Source organism: Epinephelus lanceolatus, chromosome 5, assembly GCF_041903045.1.
Source record: "Epinephelus lanceolatus isolate andai-2023 chromosome 5, ASM4190304v1, whole genome shotgun sequence".
Classification (NCBI taxonomy): domain Eukaryota; kingdom Metazoa; phylum Chordata; class Actinopteri; order Perciformes; family Serranidae; genus Epinephelus; species Epinephelus lanceolatus.
Window position 1 is genome coordinate 34,295,641 of NC_135738.1, and position 21,170 is coordinate 34,316,810.

General features: G+C 41.4%; 1 protein-coding gene across 1 annotated transcript in view; it reads left to right on the plus strand.

The window, feature by feature from the left end:
* The first annotated feature begins 609 nt into the window (after positions 1-609).
* The window catches only part of ccnd2a (cyclin D2, a), a 182,416-nt gene continuing 161,855 nt past the window's right edge, over positions 610-21,170 (plus strand). Inside the window, exon 1 of the mRNA XM_078168113.1 lies at positions 610-735. The gene's annotated coding sequence lies outside the window, so the exon portion shown is untranslated. The remainder of the gene's footprint in view (positions 736-21,170) is intronic.

Below are 21,170 nucleotides of genomic sequence, written 5' to 3' on the forward strand. Positions count from 1 at the left end.
TGAGTACTGGGGTACAACTGGACTGTGTTATTGTGCTGCTCACCTGATAGCTAAAAATCTTATGGCATAAGGCTGCATCATGTTAGCTTTTTACAATATGTTATTGACAGACCACAATCAACTCATGTAACAACAAATGTCTTTGGCTGAACAGTTCTTGCATACATTTACAATGCTGCATGGAAAATGATCTATGGATGACATCTGCATGATTTTATAAACTGAGCAAGATAGGCACTAAAGTTTCTTTCTTTTTGTGTATACTATGGGTGCCTTGAGAATTGTGTTATCATTATTATTATTATTTTTATCATTATTATTATGGAGACGTGGGTGCCAAGGCATTGAACGCGCCCCTGCTGACAGTTATCATAGATCATATTTTGCCTTCCTCGTGAGTGTCTGTGTGCAGCTGGACGGGTAAGTTTATCCTGTATACGCGGAGGAAAACAAACCACAAGATCACTCATCTTACATTTTACCGTTGACGTGCAGCAGCTCGCCTCCTTCACCGTGTTTACTGCCTGTGGGAAGGCAGCGAGACCAGGAAACACCGTTTGAGACTCGGCCCAGTGACCGAGGTTTGGGGCGTCGACTACACTTCGCTCAGACCAATCGGAGTTCACGGTGAAACTTTGTAAACAACTCTCACGCTGTTTTAAAGCTCTTTTGCTGTATTTACTAGGGAAATGCGCGACGGTGCCGCAGCCAGGTGAGCCCAACGTGCCAAAACAGGTGAGACAAAGTTGTGTGTGTTCGCTGTTTTTCAACTTGTGTTTGTACGCTGTGTGCGCGCGCGCGCCGAGGGTTTGTATGTGTGTTCTCGTGACTCGTAGTAGTAGTAGTGGCGCTCGTGCAAAACATCTGTCACGTACCTTCTCGAGTGAATAGGAAAAATGTGGAGAGTTTATTTTTTATTATTTTCATAAAACTAAAAATAATATGTGACGCTACACTTAAAGCTTTCTTATAACATAAGGTTAGAGGATGCCTCAGCACCGAGTGACGTCGCCACTTTACAGTAAAACGTTAAATTCCCGTTTACCGACACACTCCATAAATCTCTGTTACACTATTACTGTGTGCTTTGCTTGAAGTTTGGCTGTTACACCACTGAAAGATTGAATAGCCTGTTTGGCAGGCGTGTTGAAAACAGTTTATCTGCAGATGAGACTTTACATAGAGTTTGAAGGGAGTTGTGATGTCCCCACCTCAGTGGGAGTGATAGTGCCAAAAAGAAGTGAAGTTTCCCTTTCACTTGTGCCTCTATTTATTTATTTATTTATTTATCTATTTTACCTGGAGGAGATTGTGTGATTGAGGTGTATAGAGAGAGTGTATAGAGACTTGGTGGTTTAAACTTAACACACCTTTGACTGATTTTGTGAATAATTTCAATGAGCAGGCTAATGATGGAGCCGAGTTCATTGAAAATCACTCAGCATTTGCCCACTGACTGAGTTCGACAGAGCTGTTATTAAGCAGCCGAGCAGCCTCTAAATGTGTCAGCGTGGTGATAAGTGTAGGTATCAAGAATTGCTTTAAGTGTAAGACAAGGAAATGTGACAATCTACTGACTCAGCAGGTAGACACTGACAGGAGAAAGAGTTCATGTTAAAGCGTTCAATTATGTTTCAAAAGCTCCTCATGATGTATAAAACAATTGCAAAGCATTCAGTCAGTCAGTGGAAGCTGTGGTTCTAAATTTCAGATTAACAAGTACATTCCCTGTAATCTCTCTCTCTCTCTCTTCCTCTCTCTGTGTCTCACCCACTCACAAACTCACGGAGTCACTCACCCACACATTCACTGATTTTAAGTTTCTGTCTAGTCTAAATAAACCATCCCAGTTCTTGTCTCTGAGCTCCAGTGGTGCTGAACGTGTACTGCGCTGTGGATGTGCCTGTTTTGCTGCCTGCTGTTTTACTGTTCGTCTGAGCAGCCTGCTATAGGCTACAGAGTCTCCATTCTGAACGGATGTGGGCACAACTTTCGTTGTGGAACGTCAACATCTGCATGCTCTGTGTTTCCTCAGCACGCCCACCTCAGCTGAAGGAGGGGCTGAGGAAGAAGGGGGAGGGCAAGTTTCCTGTCAGACTGACTGAGAAACTGAATCGTTGAATCTGGCAGAGCCTCAGGCCCGGTTGGTGGGGGGGAGTGACTTTATACTTGCAATCATGAGTTTCTTCACTGTAACTTCACTAGAACTGTGACGCATTTCTTTTGAGTGCATTTGTGGTTTGGACAGTTTGCGCAGTTTACTTTATCTTGATTGTACCGTACTGTTTGTTTGTGGGTTTCTATTTTGAAGAAATGTATCACTGCTCCAGCAGTTGCTACTGTCTCTATTAGACAAACAGCTTTGAGTAAAAGCTTAACGGGTGGTATATACTCATCTCCAAGAGTCCTTGGACCATAAAACACTTAGTGGTATTTTTGGCTCTGTTGCTGGCAGCTTTTGGCCTCTTGATATTGTTTTGGATGTTAACTGACACTGTGGCAGAGAGGTTAAAATGTAAACTATGAGCTTTTACTGCAGTGATACCCATACTGAGTAAATCTAAAGAGAAAAATGAGTGGTTAGGATATTTTTCTCACTTAGCTGCTTCCTCTAAACGTCTATTGTTACATTTCTAAGATCAATGGATACAATAGAAAGCAAAGAAAAACAGAAAGGATTTTCAAAAATAGCTAAATAAGGTATGTTGATGATTTATCAGTTACCAAAAACATAAATATCACATTAACTATTTCTGTCTGTATACTTAAGGCCGATGTGTGGAAACACTGTAGTCTCCAATTGTTAAATGCTGTGACCATTTTCCACAGATTTTTTCAGGCCCAGACATCCCAAACAGTTAGTTGCGACAATGGCTGACTGTTGCATCACCTTGCATTTCCTGTGTCTCAGCCAAAAAGTTGCACTCAAGACATTCTCGGAACCCATCGGCTGTATTCGGCGTCTGACTTTCGGCAGACAGTGATACAGCCTCTGGGGGCAGACCCCCGATTTTTTGGCATTCCGGTTTGATTTGGGCGGAGGAGGCGAATTTTCGTTTCCGACTTCCGTTTATATAGGCCTATAAGTAAATATGCTGAACCATTGCAATGGATTCAGAGTTTGCAGTGACGCCAATTATGTTCCGCCTCGTTAGTTCACCACACGGACCGTTTAACCTGGCAACAACTGCAGCTGGCTCAAACGTGATTGGTCAATATCACGCGAACTGCAAACAGCCTACAACCAGAAACCAGGGCTCTTCCGCTCTTCCTCTGGAGGCAAGATCTCCGGGGTTTGACTACAGACTCTGCAGTCACTGAATGTAGAGCCTGTATATAGAGACTACACTCAAGATAACTCTCCATACCAGCAGGTGGCGGTAGTCTGTATGCGGGACACAGTGCAACGTTGACCACCGACTGACCGTCAGCTTGGTGTGTAAGGGCCCATAGATTCCTCTATTGTTGCTCTGATGTAAACTGCAAAATGTCAGTCCACAATTATGAAATAAGCAACTAGAATAAAATAAATGCATATGGTCAATGTGCTTTTGCTGTTACAAACCTGGCCTGCAGTTCTCACTTAGCTTTTTGTGGTCATTATATAGTACTTAGTTTCACTTAGATTTTTGGAGTTTTGAGTGACAGCAAGTCACATTGTCATCGGGTCGTCATCTGAAAACTTCCCATACGTCACTGATAGGTCCAACACACATCTACTTAAATAAACCATAGTGGTTTTTGAATCTTGTAACAACAGCTTAGCTGGCAGGAAGCTTGAACTCATGTGTTTTTCAAAAAATAATATATAGATCTGATCATGCATGCTGAGCACATTGATTTTTTCTAACTGCTGTTGGAGTTCAGATAAAAATCAAAACCTTTAACCTGCGTGTCAGTTATCTTAAGTAGTGATGACACCTTGGAGGCAGATGAGAATTGTTTGTTTTCATGTTTAGCTTATCTCAGAGCAAACCGAGTCACTGTCTCACATGAAATACACTGACGTCATCATTTCCTGGCACACTTCCTAAACACAAACAAGGCAATGACAGACAGACCGCAGTGTTTTGGTGGTTTGATTGCTTTAAATGCACAATGCAGTTGTGCTGAGAAGATGCCGCTGTTTTGATGAGAATGAGGATTGACTTTTTTTTTTTGGCTCGATGCTGTTCATGTAACAGGAACACAGAATAGTGCCAAGTACATGTGAAGAAAAGGTGGTTAAGAAATAAGAACAACATGACTTCATGTATAGAGGAAAAAGGAGAACAGTGTTTGTTCATTCGGTCAACATCTTTTTACTATCACAAAAGTTTCAGTTGTGTTTGTGACCAGGTTGCCACACCAGAAGTGCAAAGGACAACTAAATTTACAAGTACTGCAGTCGGCAGTATCAGTGACATACCTCAGTTGTTGCTTAACAGTTAGGTTATTTGTATGATTTTGTGGTTCCTCATTTGGTGACAAGAATAAACCGTGGTAGAAACTCTTATAGTATGACATGCCTATATGCTGCTGCAGTAGGTGTGGGTGCTATCTATATTCTCATATACCTTCCTGACATTTCACTGGGGTATACGCTGCATGATGGTAATAGTATTCTGTGTTTCACTGAAGCAAGACCAATTGCCTTGTTAACTCATCATAAAACACACTTCATACAAGCTCAACAGAAGCAAAATAAAACAAAAACTTAGTCAGTCTTGTTGGTTGTTTAGTTAGTTAGTCTACGGTTTCAACCATCACCAGCTCTGGTTTTAGGGATGCACCGATCCGATATCTGGATCGAATATCGGCCCCGATATCATCAAAATAGATGGATTGGGTATCGGAAAATGCAACCTATACCTGAGGCGATCCTTTCCCTTTGAAGCTATTGTGACGCAAGCTACGTCATACATCATGGAGCGAAGGAGAGAATCTGCTGTGTGGAGGTATTTCACACTATTTCAACTGCTATTGCACAATTGTTTATTTTTGTTAAAAACAAATAGTTCATCTTGTTTCATTTAATCTTAGGTAAGAACTGTGTAGTCATCAATGCCTGGTGCCTCTAGTCTTTTCTGTTCTACATGTAAAGGTATATAGCTTTTTAGGTCAACCATGGTATCGGATCAGTATCAGGTATCAGCTGATACTCAAAGCCACAGCATCAGGATCGGGGTTGGTATCGAAACTGAAAAAGCTGGATCAGTGCATCTCTATCTGGTTTGATTGAAATGAACCCGTAACTCACTGAGTCAGATGTGAAAATATTCAGTATTTCCCTGTCGTCTGTGTGTCTGCTGTAGCTGACTGGATGTCCACTAGTCCTGTAACATTATCCCCACCACTCGCTGTCGCCATCTGTCTTAGCTCAGTTGTTCCACCAATAGAGACTGACCCCTGGTGGACCGTGATGTGCACAACATACAATACATCCTCAATACAGCATCTCTGTATGAATTTAACCATGGAATGGACGGCCGGTGAACGGCTGTGGAAGATTGTTGCATGTTCCCTTTTAAATCAATCTAGAAGAAGATCCATACTAGTTAGAACATTCTTTTTTTTCAGTAGAAAGCTAAGACTTCTGTCTTCCCCATCATCATGCCCTTATGTTACCTTGCTTTACCTTACATGCGGAGCAAACATGGTATTTTACAATAATTACCCCAGTATTACCCGATAATGGTTGCTGGAGTTTGTTGTTTGCATAATCCTTTATATATAGCAATCTAACATACAAACCATAATAGGTAGACCATTCATTCTTTTTGCAGCAGAAAGCTAAGGTCTCTGTCTTTTGTGTCATCATGTTGTACACTCGATGACATCAGTATGATTCATGAAATTGCACAGTGGCACTAGAGGAATGAATGGTGAATTTATCAAAATGCCTTTCCACTCTGCTCATAAAGATTAGCATATCTAAAAAAAAAAAAAAAATATTTCCTAAATGGATACATTTTTGAAAATCTAATGAAAAGACATGTCAGAGTTTTGTGTTTTTTTTAAGGACACAATTTCATATATTTTATCACATTTAATGGTTTATTGCCTTACATAACCTTTTAGCTTAAGTTGTACTGCATTTAGGAATATGAAGCATTTAAGGATACCTTTAGAAATGACATGACAATAAGCAAACATAACAATGTAGGCACTGGCGGTCCATTTGTATTGCAGAGTTCAGAAGGTTAATAGAAAATGAGCATCTGTATTTTTGACGGTATTGAAATTCATATTGTCAGGATTTCTATATACCCTGTTAAACTTTAATACCATTATACTGCCACAGCTAACATTATACTTTTCAGTATTCATCGTCAGTATCTTGTAGAAATGCTCTATTCATTGCCCAGACCCTGTAACAAGTGAGGCAAGTAAGAAGGACTTATTTTTCTTAGGACTTATTTTGAAATTTGGCAGCCAAACCAAACTAAAGCTGTAGTTTTTTCTTGCTACTCAGCCTCACTTAGTGTAGGATGTTGGGTTGTGCACAGACCCTGCCTGTGAGGTACAAAATACACTGACAATGATGAATAAACGTGCTGTTCTATGACAAGAACTTAGAGACAAGGTTGAAAATGAAACAGTTCTCTAATGGATGATCAGGGGTGCAATGTCAGAAGAGACAAACCAGGCAAATGTCTGGGGCCCCCTAAAAAAATGTGGGAAAAGGGGTCCCATGGGGCAACTCATAAGCTCCTTTCCCATTGCCCAAAAAAACACTAACACCTGCTAACATCTGGCTGTTGTATTTCTTGGGAAAGGTTACTTCAGCATTCACTCCCGGGTTGGATGACTCTGCAGTAGTCACGAGTGTTTATCAGCTCCAGCTATGATCAGCTTCAGTCAGCATTGATGGAAGTATGACACCCCAGTGAACGTGCTAATAGGCCCGTTTCCACCGCAGGAACTTCAGGGTAAATTTATGGGGTGGGGCCGTTGGTGTGTGTCTCCACCGCAGGAACCACCCCCGAAGGACAGAGTTCCGGAACTTTTACGGGGGCTAAACAAGTCCCTGCCTCGGAGTAGGTACTCAGAACAGGTACTCAGAACGGCCCAGAAAAAAACTCCTGGCTGGGGCTTGGGGGTTACTTGGTGCTGATTGGATATACTCAAGGCGGAATGTGACGTCAACAGAAAGCAACAAAATAGCCGGCATTTTTGAAACTCAGCAGACGAGGGTTAGCTCGTTCATAGCTTCCACTGCCATGTAAACAAACTCAATAATCGGTCCATGAAAAAAAATATTTTTTCCGGCGGATGCCTTAGTTACAACATGGTTGAGCTAGCAAAGCAGTTTTGTGTTGCTATGTGTGGTATTTATTCAGTTTTGTGAAATCACGATGTCTAGAAAGCATCAGCTGACAGGGACAGCTAACAGCAGCAGCAAAGCTAACATCAGGACGTCATCTGTTAAAAGCCTCCCGTTGTCGGAAACGACATGAAACTACTCCTATTAGCTTAATCATGTTGTAACTAAGACATCCGCTGGAAAAAATATTTTTTTCACGGGCCACTTTGTGAGTTTAGTGAGTTATTACAGACACTGCTATCGGCTAACAGCTAACAGCGTCCCTACGCCACTATGTCGCCCTGGTCCAAATGGTCGCGCAACGATTACGTCACATCCAGAACCCGGGTAACTTTACAGGAACCTCCCTCCTACTCCGCTCTCTCAGTGGAGACACGGCGGTTGAGAGGGCCGAGCGAGAGGACGTTCCTGTAGTAGTTCCTGCCCCCCAAACAGTACCAGGAACGTCTTCAGTGGAAACGGGCCTAATGTTAACCCCTCTGCTAGTGCGATCTAATGACAGGTCGCCACAAAATACCATCCATCTCCTTCCAAGCAGTGCTCGAACATAGTTCAATATTAGTTGGCTGAGAAGTTAGTTTGAGAGAGAGAGACTGAATAAGAAAGATATCAAAAAAGAAGTAGCAACCCTGATATTTTCATTGGCCATCATGCTGCCATCTACTGTTTACTAACCTGTTTTCTGGCCTGTTTATGGTGTTGAACGTGACTCAGTATTTAAAAAAAAAAAAGAGGCATACTCATCTGCTGCAGAGCGGTGTACAAGGCTCTAGTCGACTGGCAGTGGTAAAGCAGTTTATCACCCATTCTTAATGGGTTTTTCCATGTTTTAAAAAAAACTAATTTTAGCTAATTTTGGTGGTAATATTGGCAAAGAATCAAATAACATCTATAAACCCCCTTAGTGAGGACAAACAACTAGCCACCTGTGACTGCCATACATATGTTAGGTGTAACCATTAGTGCAACCCTCAGGGTTGATGGGCTTCTTTGTCTGGGCCACCAAGAGTCAAGGATCGCCACTGTGGGTGACTGCTGGCATGTTTTCAGTGCAGCAGAAGCAGCAGGAGGAGGAAGAGGAGGAGGAGGCAGAGCAGTGTCAGATTGTATGTACGGATGTGTCTACTATAGAATTGGACCAGGATCAACTCTGAGATTTTGCAGCTGCTCTGCAGGAAGAACATCCTGGCTTTGCAATGCTGATTATGCCAGCTTAAGTACTGCTGGAATGCAGTTACATGGGTTTCACATTAAAACATCTGTGTCAAATGAACTGTCAGCATGTTATATTCCAGCCTTTTGTGTATTCATATTCTACAGTTTGTGTGCATGCTAAGCTTTAATAATGCAGTTCAGAAGTTGTTTTTACATTTGATGCATTAAAGCAAAAAAAGGCAATTTCAAACAATTTCACATACATTAAGTGTGCCTAAATTTATATCTAACTTCACTTGCTAGCATATGTACCTCTTTCACTGGGCGAATGCCAACCGAAAGAACGGACGCATTGATGCATTGAGTTTTTTTTTGCTTTATATTTTTACATATTGTATTTGTTTACTGAAATTTACAGCTTTGCATTATTAAAAGTGGTACAGTGTGTGCTTTTGCCTGCTCACTGAGGCTTGTCGTGTTGTGTTTATGAAGTAATCAGTGAAGTAGAAACTTTTTTTATTTTTTTGCGGCTGATGTTACTGACAAGCAGGTAGCTTTTGGTAGTCAGTACAGTATGTCACACATTACAGCTGTTTTAAGATGTGTCTTGTTGTCTGGTAGGTATGTCAGCTGCTGATACCGCAATGTTGTGGCACTGAAAATTCCCCTGAGTGCATACGTCAAAGGGTGTTAGTGCATTTCCCAAATGTATATTTGTTATGTCATGAAGTCTGCCGGATAAACTTTTTTTTTTTTACTGGTAGGCAGTACCACTTCTCTGAAACGGATTTCTTTTTTTTTTGGGGGGGGGGGGGGGGTTGTAAACTTATCTTACTTGCGAACGATACACACAGGTACATGAAGATGGATAAAGAGAGATAGATTCAATGTGGGAGGAAATTACACTTGTTTCCCAAAGTGTTTCTTGTTTCAGGCTCTTTCTATAAACAAGTATTGTTGGTATTATGATGGAAGAATTTCTTTGGTAAATGTTTAATTTGTTTTGAAAAAAAAAAAAGCAATCCTGGGACAATGGTGACTTTGAATTTCACTACGGAAGAGAGTGTATTGGATTAAGCTTCCCTTTGAGCTCTTTGGGTTTTGACTGCTGTTTTCAGATGTTTGTTGACTCCATTTGAGACAGTGTAATGAATGTGTTCATGGTGTCTATGCAGAGTGTAGTTCATAGATGGTAAAACTCTGACCTCTAGTGGTCAGGGAAAAGTTGTGCAAGATGAGCCATCCCATCAACATCTAGTATGATTGACTATCTATGGTATCATTATGTGAGTATAACTTCATTTGCCAAGAAGTGCTCCCTCTTGGTGAATCAGCGATGCATATTTAAGAACTTAGAGTAGACACACATCTGTCTGGCTATCAACACAACAATGTTGTATCAACCTAATGCATAAGCACTGATTTCCAAAAGTAGTGTGATTTGTGATTCCACTTGTAATGGTTGGTTTTAAGAGCTTGAACATCATTCTAGTTACCTAATTCTAAAGTGGCGCGATCATTTTGTGCAAATTAGCTGAGAAAGTTATCATGTTATTAAAAACACTGATCATTACCATTTATCAGAAATTAGATTGTACTATTGTTATTATTATTATTATTATTATTATTATTATTATACAAAGGGGAAGTAATATGGTTTGTGTTTTTGGTTAAATCAGCTTTAGTGTAAGTTAATAGAATGAGTGATTTAGATATGACTTTCTAAATGTGACTGCAAAAACACGTCTACTGTTATAATAGTATAAAGAGTTTAAAATGTTAAAATGTATGACAAGGGGAACCCATTTATTTCATACCTTGATGGAAAGTAGCTCTAAATAAATATTGACATGGCATTTTTCCCCTGATACAATAGAATGCTGTGGCAGTGATGAAGAAAAAAGACATCACTGAACAGTATTTTCATAAAGGTATAATTGAGAATCACACGAGGAATTATCATAGGCTCTTAAATGTAAATGTATCACTGCTAGAAAAGGGTGGTGTTGCCCTTTAATATCGATTATACACACAGGTGTCGTTCTCAAATGTAACCACTAGAGGGCAGAAAAGTCATGTTGATGAAATCAGAAACTGAGGGTTTGAGGTACTCTGTAAGGGACATTACCTCAATGTGACATGGTTATATGTGATGAGAGCTTCAGTCAACTTCAGTTATATGACTTAACAAAAGAGAGTTTGTTTGTTTTTTTGTTCAAAAGGCAATACATACTGCAACAAAAGATCAGTTTTAGGACTGGTAATATACTGATAGAATACCTGAATTTGAGATCCAATATGAAAAGACTTTTTTCTTCATTCTACTTTACCGTCTTGAATGTCAAATGTTGTCTAACAAGTAGCCATTGAAGAAGTTTGCTAAAAAGTGCAGTCTAAAATTTGCAAAATGTGATTTCATTCCTTATCAATCTAATCAAAGCATTAATACTTAAACTAATAAGATATATAGTATTAATAAAAATTAATTCTTAACCATTTTTGAAGGATATGGGCAAGAGTGTGACAGTTGTGCAGACGATTTCAGTTGCCTTTGGCAGCTCTGTGAAATTTGTGCCAAATTTAGGCTCTTGTGTTTATTTTGGAAGTCTTGGTGGTGCTTTTTGTGGTTGGCTTTGGACGGTGGTCGCATGTGGCTGCGTATCACTCATCTGTATGAGGAAATGACCTCCTGCCGACTGCTGCAAAAAAGCTGCGAGCTAGCCAGGTCAAGGTTCACAAATGTAAACATCAGTAAACATCGAGAAAAAAGTGAAGAATGCAACTGAAGTAGTGTCCTGCTAGTCATTGTACAGACGTTGGAAATAAACTGGACGACCTCCGTGTCACATCAGTTCCCAGCAGGATATCAGGAACTGGAACATCCTTTGATTACTAAAATCCCACAGCGCCATTCACCTAGGTAACTCTTTTTTGTATATGCTGATGTGATAGAGTAGAGGGCTGTGGTGAGAAAAGGAGAGGAGGCGTGTGTGCTTTGCGGTGAATAAGGACTGGTGTGACAGTGGAAATAAGAGGTGTTGTCCTGTCCCTGCAGTGGATCACTGCATCCATTAGGTGGACAGTTAAATCATTCCGCACCCAAAAACCATGGATTAGCAGAACCATCCGGAAACATGGAGAGTTATAAAGCAGCAGCCAACAATGTAAGAAGAAGCAAAAAAAGTGCTAAAAACAGTGCACAAGCTAAAGGACCTGATGCAATCACATTTCACTGGAGTTGTAAGTGATTGATTGATAAACAAGATTATGAATCTGATGCTAGATGTCAGTGCTTGGGGGTTTTTGATGCTCAGTGCTACGACCACATTTTGGTCTATAACAGTATTGTGTATTGAAAGCTCTATACCCAGCCCGAATCAATAATTGAGGCAGTTAAACTAGTCCTTACTGTGCCTGTTAGTGGATTTCAAACCACACCTCTCTACACAAAATCAATAAAAATCATAGAGGTCCCTGACAGTCCAGAAAAAGCCTCACACTGTCACAGCATAGATTTGATTCCTGAGTTACCAAGTGATGTTTAGAGTCAAATGAATACTGACAACCAATCAGAGAAGGTAAATATGCTTTTTTATTTTATGTCATTGCATGATTCAAAACACTGGTTTGTGCAGGATCCAAGGAAAGTCAGACATTTTGAATGCCACAGCCAGCCAACACAGCCTTGACTGTCTAGCATTAACAATAGGACACAGACATGTCGGGGATGGGAGAGGTGTAACAAGGGCAGAGAAAGCACTAACAAGCCGGCTTCCCTGCTCATGTCTGTCTCTCTTTGAAGTCAAGCTTCATGGCCCTCTGTAGGCCCCTGTGACCCCAACGTCTGACCTCAACTTGGAAGTTTATACTAGAAGCAAAACCAATCTAGAGTGCGTTCCGCAGAGAGGATGGATGTGGATTGCATGAGAATGTAGTGTGCGTGGGTATGTGTTTTTGTATGTGCATGCCTTGTGTGTGTGTTGCAAGAGACACACAGAGCTCGACAGAGAGAGAGACAGAAACCGACTCTGATAAAAAGGTAAAAGAGGCCAATTAGAGACAGAGAGCCCTATTCAGAATGCTCTTATACTGTAGGACCAATGGAGTATTTTGAAACTCCAAACATTTCTCTGAGCGAAACCCCATGGTGATAAGAACTGAGCCATATTGTTGCCTGGTGTTATTCCTTCATTTTGTGCTCTGAATCTCCCTGTGTAATGTGGTGGATGGCTCAGGATGCTTGGGAGTCATTTAAGGGTTAGTGGCTGTGTGCGCGCACGTTTTTGTGGTGTATTTTAATTGAAAGTAAACTTCCCTTAATGAAGAGTTTCCAGTGAAAGGTGAGCTTTGTGTGGTGTTGGCAACATGGAGGATGAACTCTAGACCAAATTGTATTGTCACATGTTGTGCTGGCGTGTGGCAGATAATGAACACGTGAAGGAACCTCAGGGCTTTGGTTTGAGGAAGATGAAAAGTTATGAATGAATACGACTGTGCGGGGGAGTTTTGCTGTTGTGCTTGTACGCATCCTTGTATCCTCAGTCGTGCTCCAGCTTCAGATCTGCAGTGCACACACACTCACACATAAACTTACAAACTGTACAGTACACACCCACGCTCCCTCTGAAGTGCTCACATAAATACACATACACACTCTCATCACTACACTGTATATGCACAGAGGTTCCAGTGAGTGAGATTACAGGAGGAGAAACAATCACGGTTCCCCAGCTAACTGTGTTTGTCAGGGCTGGCGGAGGAGACCGCTTGCTGGGCTGCATCAGTCCACCTCTGAGCCCCTGCTGACTCCAGCCCCTGTTGATCTAGACACTGTGGACTGTTTTCAACCTAGGGGCCATGCTGTAAGCTGTGTTTAGTTGGACAGACATGTAACTTTTCCTTAAAGCTGCGTGTTTTGTATGTGTAGGTGGGCACATGTGTCTAGCACCATATGCACAAATGTGTCCTGGTTAATTGGTGTTAACACTCCACAGGATAGCGCAAGACTACCATAGGCACAGGACCTAATTTATTGTATAGCGCAGTCTTTATTGTGCACCACTACTGTGCATTGGCATGGATGGTGACAACTGGCAACACTGGAATATGAGACATATACTGTATGCACATGCAGGGCTTGAGGTACCTTTTTCTTTGTACATGTAGCTTTTAAAAAAATGCATGCGTTTTTTCTGCACCATGTGGTGTATTTGTCCTTCTCAAAAGAAATCCAACAAATATGAGCTAATGAGCTGACTTCCCCTTTCATTTTCCTCAAAAACTGTACCGTTAAACAACTTCAGACATTACAAGGTCTTGGTTAGTGTTACCTTGAACAGGCTTTTATTAAAAAAATGCAAATCTTTGAAGGTAAACATTTATTCATTTAATTTATAAAAGTTTAAAAACGACGACATTGTCAATGTGTTACGTTATTATTTGAGCTTAGTTTTCCCTGTACAGTAATATGCAGTGAAACCCCTCCAAATTTTACTTTTCATAGGAACATTTTAAGCAGAAATCCATTGCGCCTCTCAGTAAACCTAATATGGACACGGTTTTATCTAATTAAAATATGATGTGCAATACATTTTTGCTGTCAAAGGAGTCTTTCTTTGTCCTTTTTGGCCACTCCAAGTACACTGCAACGTGCTGCAACATTATAACTTTGTTTTTCATTGCGTGTGGCATAAGAGTATGTGAGCAGGTATAAATTGCATGAGTGTCATGATTAATATGTGAGTCTGGCAGTTTACATGCACTGGTGCATATAGAGCTGAGAATTACATGCGCTGCTTAAATTTTACGTGCATTACTATGCATATGCACAAGCCCTGAAACATTAACCCTCTCTGATAGACTCTTCACCTCCTGGTATTGAAGAAATTACTCTTTTTCCTGGGAGTAATTGGCCTCTACTCCTCCAACTTGTCACATCAAGATGAATGACTTAATTTATGAAGGCATGTGGTCCTAACTTGCTTAATTAGAACAAATAAATCCACCAGATTGGGTAAAGGTCACCACAGAAGTTAGCCAGTACTAGAACTGGCATATCAAGTCAATCTGACTGATTGACCATACAGCTGTGGTGTCCTTTTGCCTGCTGTGCCTTGCACCTATCTCAGTACATCTGGTGGGTCATTAGAAGCTTGAGCTTTTCTGTGTGCATGAGCCCATGAGTGTATGTATGTGTTTGTTTTATTAGCATCAGAAAAAGAAATATTGTAATACTGGTAATAGTCTGGATCTTTATTGGCATCTGTCTTCCTGTTTGTCATCGGGTGTGAAACTGCGGATGAGGCTGTAATAATGTTTTGTGGTTAAACAAGGATTCTTCACCTAAATACTTCAGTGTTCATCTGTGTCTCTCTGGACACTCCCTATTTGACTTCTGCTCTACTGTGTCTCTCTAGAACAGCTGGAATTTCTGTCATCACTGCATCTTTCCTCCAGTGAGCTGCCATTGAAATTAAAGTGACTTGATGTAAAGATTGCAATTAAATTTGAGTGATATGATGTGGTTCTGGTGTGGTTCAAACTGATATAGGTCTGATCTAGATTCAAAGCATGGCAAATACTGGCTTTTGTAGGCAAACAGCAATATGTATATTAAAGAGTGACCTTATCCGATACTGAAGAGTTATTTATATTGATATATATATAGGATTGCTTGAGCTCTTGTTTGTTATACTACTCATTGCATTGTGTGTTTTATTTATTGACTTTGGTAACATGCCATGTAACTGGTCATTCCTATGTAATATGCACACAATTTATTTTTGCTTTGGCTTGTTTACTTCTTCTATGATTGTTAACTGCTTGTATAAAAAACTAATAATTATGTTCTTGCTTTGTTGGACCTAGATTTAGTGATGTTGCCTCTTTCCATGATCCCAGGAATTGAGTACAGTGTTATCATAGCTGATAGAAACAATGACCAAAGCTACAAAAGTTGTTATAAACCATAGTTCTCCTTTAAAAAAAATGTCCAATGATACCACAGTCAACTTCCTACTTTGTGTCATAGACTATGTAAAAAGAAGCCAAAAGCAAAAGTGAAGCCAAAACATCTGGATCGCCCCCTGGTGGCTCTAGTATAAGTCATAAACCCTGCCAACTCTATGTCAGTGAACGGGCCATTGGCCAAACTACAAGATCTATACATCAAATCAATTTTCCCAAAGATGGTTTCTGTCACTTAACGTAGTTCTTATCACGCTGATGTTTGTTCAAGTGTTCATTTTTCTGATAAGGTTGGTAATAATTAGTTAAATAGGGGGATTGATGTCATGATAGACAACTGTGTGTGCCAGTCGGTGTGCTGGCGATCAATGCTTGGGATTGGGATCCCCTTTATACAGTTATTGTTGCTTTGTGTCAACGGACAGTCCCAGTTTTTGCCGCACTAGAGCCCCTGTGCTCTGGCTTCCTGCTTTGGAACAAACTGCTACATGAATTGGTGGAATTTTTTTACTTAGAAATCTTTTCTCCTCACTTTACATTACAAAATACACAAGTCCTGAATACTATGGTGGCTGAACCACTGGCTGTTCTGCCCATCTGCTCCCAAATGACCCAGCACTTTGACCTGGCTGAGCAACAGTAAATGCTTTGATTCAGCCGCCAGCTTCTCCTCCTGGCCATTAGGTACCATCAAGCTGCCTCTCTCCATCTGAACCTCCTGTAAACAAACGAGCCAGCCATCGCGTTGGACTGTGAGAAGAGACATCAACCCTTACCCTTCTCTCCATTCTCCAGTCTAAACACATACAGTCCCCCTCAGCTCACTCCCCCATGCAACCCATAACTTGTCCTTATCCTGTGTAATGCGATCAATCCTGCATAATGATGTCAAAACTGTGCCCCACCAACACACACACATGCACCTTATTCTCCACTGTAGCTGGCTCTGGCCTTATATTTGCTGAATTACAGTAACTCATAGTTGCAACACCATTTCCTGGAAAGTAGGGCAAAAGTCAGCAAAGCTTTATGTGACTCTAGTGTGCGTCCTTGTGTGTTTATTTGTGTCTGCATGTATGTATGTGAGGTCTGAGAGAGAGAAGATGCAAGAGCATGTGTGAGACACAAGTGGGGCAGAGGGCCTAGTGGAGGGGTACCCCGATAGGCCCCAGAATTCCCCCGAGCAGCACCCAGCATAGAGGAACAACTATGGCCTTTGTTGGTCACCCCGTGGATCTCACACACAGTTAATATAGACTTTTCCCACTGACTCTGCCAAGAGTCTGAAGTCATTTAATGAAGTGGCGGCTGAGTTTAGAAGGAGCCAGTGTGCTCGTTGCTTGCTCTGACAGAATGGAAAATGTCTGTGTTATGCAGCGAACAGCGAGTGACAAGAGGAGTGTGTTCTGATACTCACCTCTCTGGACACACACACAAATGAATTAGGAACACGCACACACATGCATACAGACACTAATGACAACGCTTCATGAGAAGAGACACTGTGATTATACCACTACACATGCATTTCTTCTGGATGGTTATGGCTCATTCATTGTGGGATACATCACTGATTCAGACAGGTTTGTAATCAGCTGTGATTGGGTCTAACACCACTAATGTCCCCTACTGAACACAAATGATTTAGTGGCATTTGTGCTGTTGTGTCTGTGTGAATCTGTATGTTTTTGTATGCATAACAAGTGTGATTCTGTGGCAAGTAATATTTCTCAAGGCCTAAACTTGTGGCACTCGTACTTAAAATGAGAAAGCCTAATTGTTTCAGGAATTCTTTGTAGTTATCTCTTTGTTTGGTTCATTTATCAGAGCAAAACCTCACCTTTCATGTCCATTTTCACGGCTGTCTATTTAGTCACTTTTGCTATGAATGGACAGTATCTCTGTATGTATTTGGTCGCACTTCTATTCAAGCCCCTGTCTTTTCATGTATCTATGGGCAGATTGCAGTCTGTTTTGGTGTCCTATTGTGCAGCTGTCAGTTATTTTCAAAACACTCGAGTGTCATTTGCCTCAGATTCCATCCCTTTCAATTCTCGCTTCTTTTCTATGGCTCCGCTAGCGTACATCTCATTGAGCGTGCATCAGCAGGCAGATTCATTCTTCTCTCCTTCTAAAAGCACATTTCTTTTTTCATAGCAGCCATAAGCCTCCTTTTTAAATCCACGGACAATGTGTTTTTGTCCATCCTCCTCCGTCCTTTTCAGTGGAGAGTGCAGGGATTCTCTCTCTCTCTCACTCTCTCTCTCTCTCTCTCCCTCACTCTCTCTTTTTCTGAGGGCATCTGGGGGGACCCCTGAGCGTGGTGCTTCTCTTCAAGCTCAATTGTCTGTCCGTAATGAACCATGATGAAAGATAACAGAATGAAATGTAATAATTCATGCGGGCCGCGGTGAGGAGCACGTGGCTAGCGGTTGGCCGGGGCCGTGATAGCCTCCTGCTCAGCTCCCAGAACAATGTGTTGGCCCTGCCAGCACTGTTCACCCGCTCTGGTCCAGCAATCTTGTTGCTCTGTCCTCTCACTGTCCCCTTGCTGCTATTCAGAATCACTTAACGCTGGAAGGCTTTCTGTGATCAGTGGCATGCCAGAGCATCTCTTTGGGAAACAAGGCAAACTGTCCGTTTGGACTCACTGTCTACTTAGCATTCCTTCATTCTTTACCCCTCGCCTCTTGTTTTATATGTTTGGGCTATCTTGTCAAGCTCTGACCCATAGTTGAGTTTGTCAGATGAAGGTGGACAGTAAAAACCTCTTTTGTCACTGCATAATGTTTCTCCTCTTTTGTCAATTGTCCTAATTGTCTTTCCTTGTCTGGAACTTTTCATGATGGTTCCAAAAGCACAGGGATGTTTTATATGCCTTATTTACCTAGGGAAAGTTGAAATAACACACTCAAGTCTTTACCGGCAATGCCCTGTTTCATATGCAGGCAACACCACACACCTTGAAGCTGAGCAGCCTCCTACTTTTGAGCTCTCAGCTCCTTAACCAGTATATTTGGGAATTGAGTGTCTTGCTCAAGGGCGCATTGACAGAAGTTGTCCGGAGGTTTTGTCATTCACTTTCCCCAAACACATTTCTCCAGCTGCTCCGGGGATTTGAACTTACATTGCCCCTTTGGTCACAAGACCACTTCTCTAACTTCTGTCCCAGTTTCATGACACTATGGCCCTGATTAACGCACTTTGTGTATTTGTGAGCTACTGTTTGCTTGCAACATTGGCAATCAAGGCATTTCAGAAATGTTAAGAATTTACTTCATGACAAGAGTCTGAGGCAGCCTGTGACCTTCCCACTCTGCCCCCTTATTCAGTAACTTTCCCAAGGGAAGACTAAGAATGGAAACCAGCTCGACCCAGACTGTTCAGTGTACTGTATTATCGAAGGAGAACGTGTACCTGATTTTAATTTAAGTGCGCTTTGAAGGCTGCTTGTCTGGTTTTAGGTTGTGCCGCTCTATGACAAATTATGTGGCGAGGATGTTGGTGGTTGAAGATGGCAGTGGAGACTAGGAGGGTGAGGAGAACGAACAGAGACTCGATTGATGCTCTAGACCGGCAACTTGAGGTTTTTGACACAGATTATTTGTGTGTGTGTGTTTGTGTGCATTCCAGTGTATAAGCTCCCGTGTGTATGTGTGTGTGTGTTGGCTTTTTTGAACATTCCTTTGCTAGTTTTCATGGAGCAAAAGACAATGGTGTGTGATGGAAAACACATCTTTCCTATTTGTTAATCCTCAATCAGCAAAACAGCAAAGACAACACACTCACTCCAGTTCTTCTCTCATTTGTACCAAGCATGGTGCCCATTGCAAAGTCAAAACAACTATCCTAATTATTCTCACCATGTCCTGAAACATATTGCCATGGTAACACCCATGTGCGTCACATACAGGGACAACACCATGTTCATGTCTATGTGATGATTTTGGACGCTTAATGACACCTGGAAGTCAGATGTGTTGTTAACAGGCTTAGGCAGTATCTATCTTTTCCTACTTTCATTCCATCCTGACAGTTCATTGAGGTATACGGTTTATTACAATATTTGTGTGTGGCGCCCCCCACCACAAACCTCACAACCCAACCCCTGAGTGGCAACCATACACCATCTGAATTAAATTTTCTCTCCTACAACAAACTAAAATTAGCTTAGTTGCCTCGTTAACTCATCCTCAGACACACAAAATCAGCAGAAACAAAACAAAACTTGCCAAAGAACGTCTTAGTTAGTCTTTCCATTGTTCCAACAATCACCACCTTTAACTATAGATGTGTGAAAATATGCTGTTTTTTTCCTGCAGTCTCTCTTTGCCATGGCGGCCGTTAACTAGTCCTGTAACATTATCCCTACCACTTGCAGTCAGTGTCTTTCTCAGCTAAGCTGCCTGTTCCACCAGCAGAAACTGACCCCTGGTAACATGTGATGTGCACTACACATAATACATCCTCAATACAGAATATCTTTATCAGTTTAATAGAAAGACGAGCGTCTGTATTTTTGATGATACTAAAAGTTCTATTTCTGAATGCACTGGTAAACTCATATATGGGTGAGTAGATAATGGCTGAATTTTCATTTTTGGGCACACTATCCCTTTAAGGTAGAAGTACTAACACAGTCCATGCGTAAAAATGAAAGAGTCTTTTACAAGCACATGAGAACAAGTATTGTTTACTGTTTTCTGTAAGTCACAGAAAGAGAGCTGCCAACTTGGCCCATGTTGATGTTGCAGTTGTTTATTCAGATACTCTGATAACATACAGCAAGCTTTCACTGCAAGGCTAGCTGCCATGCAAGAGTTAGTAGCAGGGTCAATGGCAAGGGCATATATCATTTTCACTATGTGTGTCTGAGAGAGTGCACGTGTGTGTGGTCTCAACTTTACATGGAGCTCCGTCTTAGCTTGAAAGTTGGGTTGAGTAATGCATCACAACCTTCAACACAACAGAATCTTTAGGGATGGACAGATAATGAAGAAAGATAAAAAGCGAGTGAAAGAGAGTCTTAGTGTAAGCGTGCTTCGAGTGTGCCAGTTCACCAGTTTGGTGGTCTTCTACCGAAGGTTGTTAATTAGTGCAGAATGTGGACTACAGTTCTACTGCCAGCGTTGATGAAAAGAGGAAAGGGAGAGAGAGGGAAAACTGTGTAGCTGCCAAGAAAGAGGAATTTGTGATAGGTTGAGAGTGGTTCCAAATGCTGGAGCAAAGCATGGAGACTCCCTAAGTTCCTGCCTCCTGACCCATGTGTTTTCTGTGGGCCCCTTAGCTGCAGAGTCAAACAGCAACTGTAGACAACACAAGTAGATGCAGTGAGAAATTGCAGTGTTTAGACTTAGAAAAGGGGAGTTACTGATTTGATGTGAACTCTGCATTTTAACAAGGGGAATACCTTTGAGCAGTGTTGTAGTTAAGACCACCTAAATCGAGACCAAGTCATGACCAAGACATTGAGAGGCTGAGACCAGGTCCAACACAGGACAAGACCAAGTTGAGACCAAGACCAGACCAGTGTGAGAGACCTGCACGACACACTTACAATCAGATGCGGAACATGCAAAGAAGGATCCACATTCCCATATAAACACCCACAGAAAACAAGTGAAAACACCTCTTCATTCACCTTCATTCAGCAATGAGAAATGTCTTGATAATAAAATAATCAAAAAGGCATTGCAGAGGTGAATTTTATGTGTGGGATTTTTCTTTTTTTTCTATGAGCACT